Source organism: Spinacia oleracea, chromosome 4, assembly GCF_020520425.1.
Source record: "Spinacia oleracea cultivar Varoflay chromosome 4, BTI_SOV_V1, whole genome shotgun sequence".
Lineage (NCBI taxonomy): Eukaryota > Viridiplantae > Streptophyta > Magnoliopsida > Caryophyllales > Amaranthaceae > Spinacia > Spinacia oleracea.
In genome coordinates, this window is record NC_079490.1 from 96018461 (window position 1) to 96027625 (window position 9165).

The 9165-nt window shown below is 38.4% G+C and overlaps 1 protein-coding gene across 1 annotated transcript in view; it reads left to right on the forward strand.

Annotated features, from left to right (window-relative positions):
• The window catches only part of LOC130472539 (DNA repair protein rad50), an 81811-nt gene extending 73408 nt beyond the window's left edge, over positions 1-8403 (forward strand). Inside the window, exon 5 of the transcript XR_008933074.1 lies at positions 8113-8403. The gene's annotated coding sequence lies outside the window, so the exon portion shown is untranslated. The remainder of the gene's footprint in view (positions 1-8112) is intronic.
• The last annotated feature ends 762 nt before the right edge of the window (positions 8404-9165 follow it).

Here is a 9165-nt window from a genome sequence, read left to right on the forward strand (position 1 = left end):
GTAGAGGAACGACAATTGGAGTTCTTTGTTCGTGTTCGTGAATCGTTGAACTAGGGAAAACACGCTTCGAATGTAAGTTTGCTTAATCTTTACTTTATACATGCTTCTTGGCTTTGGGGATTATTCCACTGCGTTAATATGTATTTAATCTGTACTTTATAACTGTTTCAGGATCAGGCCAGAATCGAAAGATTCAAGACTCATAGGTTGATCCTTGAGACTAAGCTCAAGAAAGGAGAGCCAGTGAGCCCGCATGTTCTTAAGATGATTGGATTTTTTGAGAACATGAGAGCTTTAGATTCTAATGTCTTAAATGAAATGGACATTTACATCTTTCTCCATTCGCTTTATAGTGGATATGATCAGTTCAAGTTGAATTACAACATGAACAGTATGGAGAAAACTCTTACTGAGCTTCACGGTATGCTGAAAATAGCTGAAAAGACGCTCAAGCAAGAGAATAAGCATGACATGCTTATGGTGCGTAAGGGCAAGGGTTTCAAGAAATCTGGCAAGGGAAAGGGCAAGAGGGGTAAAAGCAAGGTTGCGCCCACACCTAAGTCCAGCAGCACCAGTTCTGGTAAACAGAAAAGGGTGACTCGTTCTCCTGCCGACTCTGAATGCTTCTACTGCAAGAAGAAGGGGCATTGGAAGAGGGATTTCTTGAAGAGAAAGGATGATGAGAAGAACGGGAACGTTGCATCTACTTCAGGTATGCATGTTATACATTGTAATCTTGTAAATTATACTTCTTGGGTATTAGATACTGGTTGTGGCTCACACTTATTGTAACACCCTAATAATTCCTTGCTTTTATAAAATCATTTTCCAACTTAAAATAAAGGAATTACTAAAGCATTACCGCCACCGTGATAACGGTTAAGGCAATTACCAGAATTACGCAGCGGAAATTAATGTCAACTAACTTTTTAAAAACATAATTAATGAAATATTGAGGCCTCTTACAATTTGAAACCATAACGGCCCAAAAACCAAAGTATAAATAGTTCAACAATTTCAAACATAATTAAAGTATAATTTAATAGTTCAAAATACGAAAACATGCAACTCTCTCGATCATCCCAAGCCACATGATTCCGATCAACCAACCTGCTATATTTTTCTACTCCCCATCAATGCAAGTGCAAATGATAGATCATCATAGGGTCATTAAGGCAAAGGCCATGACCAAAACACACAAAGCACGTAGTCAGCAAAAGCTGAGTACTTACAAGAATAGAGTGAATGAAACTAAAACATGCATCACTCATTAAGTATTAATCATCATGCAAAAGCCATATATTAATTAACAAACAATAATGAATACAAGACTCGACTCTTGACTCACAATTTAATTAGAATAAGTTTCGAACGGGCCAAAATAAAGTTCCATAAAGGAAAAGGTGATGGGAGCCAACCATACACCAAGTAATAAATAATAAAATCGGGCCATACCGAGTGTCGGGCCATACCGACGGAATTGCTGCGCATAATATAAATGAACAAACGTCCTGTATCATTAGTAGGAGTACGAGCTTTCCGGCAAGACTCCCCCCATTGTTCATACTCAAGGTATATACGTTGCAAGAGTTTTGAAGCTTGTTCTGGTTGCACTTTACGTTTATTAATATTTTATTAAAGGTGAATTCAAGACTCAACAATGTACACATATACAATTAATAAACGACAACCAAAACAATCTTATTTTAATGCTTTAGGACTTGTGATCAACCAAACACGACTCTTGTGAAATTACTACCATGTTCCTCCTCACCAAAGTGAGATTCCACATCATGCTCATTAACATGAGGGTTGTTCCCTTGCACGACAAATCCTAATTCATTTCATACAAAATATTCCCAACTGAACCCTACATGTGCAGTGGCTTACGTGAGCTAACCCTTCACATGTAGTAAAATAAATAGTACGACGAAGTACGAATAATTGGCTCAAATTATGCTAGACATCCCGTACAATAGCATACAAATAAATAATCCATCCCTTGCATGTGAAACAAACCATACATACATAAATATTTAACAACATGATTGACAATGAAATCCATACTCATAATAATCTGAACATGCTTGTTCAACAATTCACTAACTCCAATAATATTAATCCACATGATCGTTCACCAAAGCATATATGAATCCACATAATATAATTCACATCATCAACAATCATGTAATGTCCTTGACAAAAGTGTGATCGCCCTAGACTTGTACGTACCTTGAATACCTAAGCGTAGGGGCCACTTTGCAATAACGAGCACTCACTTAGAAATCACCCTATCATCAAAATAATGAAACATAAATTATTTCCATGTTCATTAAATTTCCAGCAACTTTATAAAATCTAAAACCTTATTTAAACTTTAGAATTCAATCGTTTTTCAATAATATAATCGTCTCAATTTGCAAAACCAATCCCTAGTACGAAAACATGCTTTTTCAGCCTTTAAAATCAATAAAAATTGACACTTTAAGCTTTTATTCAAATCTGAAAATATACTTGATTATCATAATTAAAATCATGACCTAATTATGCTAATCAATTGACTCATTAGGTCTAGATTAAAACCCTAACTTGAAAATCCCAATAAAACCAATTTAACATCATAAAAATCAATTCTTTATTAAATCAATAAATCTGAAAATTCATCCTTTAATAATTAAAACAACCCTAATGAATCACAACACGCAAATCCTCAAAGCACGGTGTTCATAACCGACTCCCAGCATTTTAATCATCCAAACCAATATTAATATTATAATTTAAAATACGGAATTGAAATAGAATAGGTACGGAAGAAGAGAATTATACCAATCCGGCCTATAGCACGGAACAATCACGAATTAGGGTGATTGGGCGAAAAATAATTGAGTAACGAGCACGAACAACACACACACACACACGTCCATGTGTGTGCGCGCACATCAAGGGCGACGAACAAAGGGGCAGCGACAAGGCAGCGCGCGCGGGGCTGGCGCAACGTGCGAGTGAGCGGGGCGAGCAGGGGTGTGCGCTGAGCACACGAGCAAGGGGACGAGCAAGGGTGTGCGCGAGCATACGAGCAACAACGGGGCACAGCAGCAACGCAGGGCCAGAGTGCTCGCTGCGGCTGCGGGCAAGAGAGGAGAGGCGAGAGAGTGTGTGGGCGAGAGGCGGGCACGAGGGCACGAGGTCGTGCGGTGTGCGGGTGCAGCACGAAGGCACGAGGCCTTGAGGGCGTGCGGGTGCCGAGCAAAAAGAGAGGAGAGGAGAGATGGAGTGAGGGGCAAGCAAAGCAAAAGAGGCTTTATGAAATTTTAGGGGTTCATTTAATGATGAGGAGTCCTATTTATAGGCTCCCTATTTTCAATGGGCTAGGCTTAGGAAAATAGAATTGGGCCTAGGGAATTAAATGATTGGGCTAGCTTATGACTTGAATTAAATACTTTTGATTGGGCTCGTTTAATAAAACGAATTGGACTTTTCATTTAAAACCCGAAACCTTTAAAATCATTTGCAACCAATTTAATTTCCCGACTCAAGAATTAAATTCGTTTCGTAATTTATTAAAATAATAAATATTCTAATTAAATAAAATCCATTTAAATAATATTTAAATGCGAAATAATTTCCAAATATTATAAAATGCTTAATAAATATAATAAAATATACTTATAAATATTATAAAAATACGAGGTATTACAGTCTACCCTCCTTAAAAGAAGTTTCGTCCCGAAACTTGGGTTCGGAACTCAAAATTTAACTCAAAACTTGAATTTGGAGCTTGGAATTTGGACTCGAAAATCCGGCATTATGACGCCGTTGGATTGAATTTTGAATTTGGCATTTTTGCGTGAGGCGTGTTTAAGGGTTTGGAATCAAATGGAGTGACACTCCTAAAGACCCTAAAATCTACGATTTAGATGCATGAGGTTTGAATGATGTTCCTAGGGGTTTGGTTTCCTAGTTGGAGGCTAATTGGTTTTGGCAAGCTAGAACTCGAGGTTAGCCATTCACGCGTGCAAAGACGCCCGCACAATGCACAAGTAGCACGTTGTCACACTAATCATGAATATGAATGCGACATGAAAAGTTCTCAACCTAAGGTCGGTCTAAGTTTTGTATGATGCAAGTGGTCGGATTTGGGTGTCAAAAGGTACTTGGCTAAGACATGGATCCGACGACAAGCATTCACATCCGCCCGTGTGTGTCGGCAGACGGCCTCCATACTTGACATCGGGAATGTCAAGTAAATGCCAAGTTTCGGTAGGCGCAGAAATGGTCACACACTTTGGTCGGGAACCGTATGGAGAGTCACCATTTCGTTGCCCCCGGGGCTAGCCCGAATGTAGAACACATCCGTTTGGGCAAGGGTAGAAATTCATTTTGCACAATATGATTTTCGAAAAATGCATGAAATGCCTAGAATTTGTATTTGTAAATCTCGTTTTTCGGCACTTGTTCACGAGGCTTGGGAGCGTCCTTCCAGATTCAAAAACAGACTAACTTCCAACACGAAAAGTTGAGCAAAAGTGGGCAACAAGCCACTGTGAGCCACTGGATGCAGGCAGTGGCGTTGGGCGCAGGGGCTGCGCCTGGCGCCAGTGCTGGCATCCAGTACTTAAGCTGATCAGTGGCTTGTTGCTCAAAATCTGCCCGCATTTTCGAATTGAAATTAGTAAAGTCCCCAGCGGAGTCGCCAGAATTGTTGGGGGTTTTTTTGTGTCAAAACTTGTTTCGTGTTCTACAAGAGGGGCGATTCTTTAGAAAACCGTAGAATTTTTGTACCTCGAAGGAGTCGCCACCAAACATTTTTTAAAATCTCGTTTGGAAAGACCGCAAGTGACTCTATGTTGGATAAGGCCTTGAATCCTCGAAACGGATGGGTGAGATCCGGGCACGGGAACAAATGCTTATTCGGTGAGCTTTAGAAATATTCAAGTACGTTGGCACAACATTGTTTTCGAAAATAAACCCTAGATTAGACTATGTGGGTTTGCATGAAGAGCAAATTGAATCTCTAATTTTATGGTGGTCACTTTGCTTTAAAGATTAATTTAAGGAACCTAAGGCCGGTTTGTCCAAAAATATCTTTGTTAAGCGTGATGTAACCTTTGTATTTTGTTGTATTTAGCATGTTGGTGATGAAAGCGATAAAGAAAATAAAGCAACATCACAATACTAAATAAAGTGAGGAATTAGTAAATACAAGACCCCCTAGAAAAGGACTAGGGAGTAGGTCAGCATTGCCTAGAAATTGACTAGGCAAGTAAAGATGCGGAATTAAAAGTGCGGTATAGAAATTGCGATATTGAAATTGCGGTATTGAAAGTGCGATATTGAAAGTGCGATATTGAAATTGCGGTATTGAAAGGTGTTATCTTTGATTACCCCATGTGTGATGGTGATTCTAGTCCAAGAGGTGATTGCAAACAACTTGGACATCCTTGAATCTTTGAAAATTGTATTTTTTATTTTGGAAAAGTTTGTATTTTTGGAAAACATGTGTGATTGTTGCAAGTGGTGTTGTTTAATGATTAAAAACACCAACTTGCTAATCATTTAGAAATCAAAACAACATAGTAGATTAGAATGAGATTCGGATTTACCTAGTTAGATTTAGGCAAGAGCTCCCAATTGCTTTTTTGAATTTAGGAATTTTGTATGTGTTTTTGAGGAGTTTTTGAGTTTTATTTTGAGGCGTAATGTCGAAATTATGACGTTGTATTGTTGTTCTCCTCCCTATTATGCTGGAAATGAGGGGTATTTATAGAAGGAATCGGTGCAAGGCACCAGCACACGTCAGCGTAGGGCGCTGGACCAGCGCTGGGCGCTGGTGACGTGGCTTGAATGCCGCCAAAGCAAGGACGGGGAATCGTCCTTGTTTCGTCTTGTAGTGTTGTACCTGTTATACGAATAGTACTAGGTTTGGCATTTTGTATTTTCTTGGAGGTTAAGGCATCGTTTAGCGTCTAAAAACAAGCCTTTCTCGGGATTTTGAATTCTGGTTTTACGGGACAGGGCCCGGCATGCTCGGTTTTGTGGGTCGGCGCCCGAATTTGACTTGCCTTATATGATTTTGAGTGGAAAAGGCCTAGTAAAACCAATGGGATGGTCTACTAGATGAGATTGTACTTGGATTTTGAAATTGATTTCGGAGAATTGTATTTTGCACCGAGAACCGAAAGGAGAACGGTCTCGGGGGTTGGATTTTGGATCTTGAATTTGAAAATATTCTTAGCAATTGGGGATTTTCGCCTGGAGTTACTCCAATCACCTAAAAAGGATAATGGTATCGTCATCATCCCAAAGGGGAGACACAAATTAGGTGTCTACAGAAGCCCCCACTTTGATTGAGCGTTCGGTTAGGAAAGCGCAATTCAAAGTATTTCGAAAGGGACGGAGATTGATCAAGATGTTCTGCATTCAAGACCACTCTTTGTATGCCGGTACCTGCATAAAACAGGCGTTAGAAAAAAAGGATAGAGTCTACCTCGGTGCGGTTGGTGATGACTCCGGTTTGTACTTGTACCTTTCCGCCTTCAGTTCAGGACGGAGCTTGCCATCGAAAATTTTGAATTTTTGAATCTTGAATTTTTGAATTTGAATACCCGGAGTTGATCCGTTGGGATGTTCTTTGTTGGGGATAAGAGCTTTTTACTGGCCCTTAGAGTTTTGAAATTTCGACTGACTTTCCCGAAGCTTGGGTCCGTTGGGAGTTGGGCGCCTGAGTCGTTGTATTTTTTGGACTTTGTATTCTTGAAATATTCATCTGTTTGCACTTGGAGATACATGCGTATACCCGTATTTTCGATGGATGGTTCGATGCGATGTTTGATGCTTGGTGCGGAAGACCGTAGCAGCAAAGGACGTGCAATCAGCACGGGAGACCGCGCCTGCTGCAGGTTCGCGCATGCAGCAGGGCAGCGCAGTGCGCTGTGGCGGTGCCTGGCGCGGGGCTGAGCTATAAAAGCTCCCCTTGCCGTGCCATTTTGAGGCACACTCTCTTGAATTATTTGCTCTTTTCTCTCTCAAAGGTCGATTAGGCTCTTCCCTTGATCTTGTTCTTGCCTTGTCCATGTAAGTATTTCATGTTTTTGCTTATGAAATAACTCTAGGATTGCATGTAGTTTTGATCTTCCACTTTGAAATGATGCTTGTATGCTTAAGCTTTTTGAATCTTGTAGATGACTGTTTCACTACACCAAAAAGAGCAATTAACAGCACCTAATTGATAGCGCTTATGAAAAAACGCTGTCATTAATATCAATAACTCCTAATTAATAGCGCTTATGAAAAACATGCTGTCGATATTATCAAATAACATTCACTACTCCGTAAAAAAGAAGATCAATTGGAAAAAAAAACTAAACTCGGGTCTACCCACTTACCCACGAAATACTGCAGTTCCTTAAAAAATAAACTCCAATTCCCTCAATCCCAATTCCCATTTCCTTAAAAGATCAACTACAATTCCCTCATTCTCAATTCCCTAAATCCCAATTATACCAAATCCCAAATCTTAATCAATCCAAACATTTTTGAGCGAGTTCCTTCAATTCGAAATTTGTCCAAGTTCCATTCAATCCAAAATTTGTTTAGGTCATTTTCGATTTGGTTTCTTCTCCGATCAACCTTTATCATCGGTTGTGATGAAATCTGTCTGGCGTACTTCTTCAAATTGTAAATCTGCTTTGAATTATCAATTTTGATAAGTGAGTATGCATATCTTTTAAATTTTCAAGTTAATAGCTTTTTACAGGTTTATCAATTGCAATTTGCGAGGTTACATGTGTGAATTGTTGTTTTCTGGTTTCTTTCTATTGAATTTGATGTTTTTCCCCAATTTAGTGATTCTGACACTTAATTAAGTTGTAAATCTGCTATGAATTATCAATTTTGATAAGTGAGTATGCATATCTTTTAAATTTTCAAGTTAATATCTTTTTACAGGTTTATCAATTGCGATTTGCGGGGTTACTTGTGTGAATTGTTGTTTTCTGGTTTCTTTCTATTGAATTTGATGTTTTCCCCCAATTTAGTGATTCTGACAAGTTTTATTCGACAATTTTAGCTGAAGATATGACTCGATCTACTGAACTTTTATCGATCTTTCAGGTTTTAAATGGATAGTTTCCAAGAGGAATTTGAAAAATCTCAAGGATAAACAAAATATCCTCCTACTTCCTTAATGCTGGTATAATTTGATTGTAATCTTGTTGAGTCGCGTTATTACTGATATTGAGAATCAGATTATGATTTTCTATTCATCCTATGTTTGATTCAATATTTCATTGCTAGATAATATATTGCATTGCTGAGGATTTTGGGATGTATAATAACTAAATTTATAACCACTACTTGTTCCATGTACTTTTCTGGTGTTCTCTGCTTGAAGGTTTATTGAAGTGTGAACTCGTATGTGCCATTTAGAGAGGTTGGGTGGTCTGGTATTGGTGTAGCTTTAATATGCAACTACGTATTAACTAGTGTACCACCGTCCGATACTTTGGAAGTTGCATCTAATGTTTAAAATTGAATCTTATGGTTGCTAATATATACTGACTATCCTAATGGTGCATCATCGTCTAACTTCTTCGAGTGATGTATGATTTTCACTAACAACTGGACTGTTAATCCAATAAATTTCAAAACACCAACGTCTTTCCAATTCACCAAATATTTTCCAAGTTCTAATTACCCAATACATTTTCATTCTATATATGCAGAAAGTTATTCGTATACTCAATTCTGACATATAGTCCTTAAATTTTAGATCTCTTTGCTTGTTGGTTGCTGCATATTCAGATGGGTATACAATCAATTGCTAGTTCTTATAGAGCTTAAAAATCCACGACAAAAAGTGCATGTGTATATTGAGGTACTGAGGTAGTAACATATAAAGAATGTAGTCTAGACAGATCAAACTTGCTCCTCTTTGTTCATCAATACTCACAATTACCACTACTTGTTCTTTCTGATTACAAGTATTTTTCGTGTATACGTGCTCTATTATCTTCCCACCAAACTCTAGCATGCATCTCTCCAAATACTTGTTCTTTCTGATTAATTACAAGTATTAATTCGTGTAGATAACACGTACAAACACTGTAATGCGGATTATGTTAACTTAGGTAATAAAGAAAGAGGTACAGTTTAGCTATTCTGTTT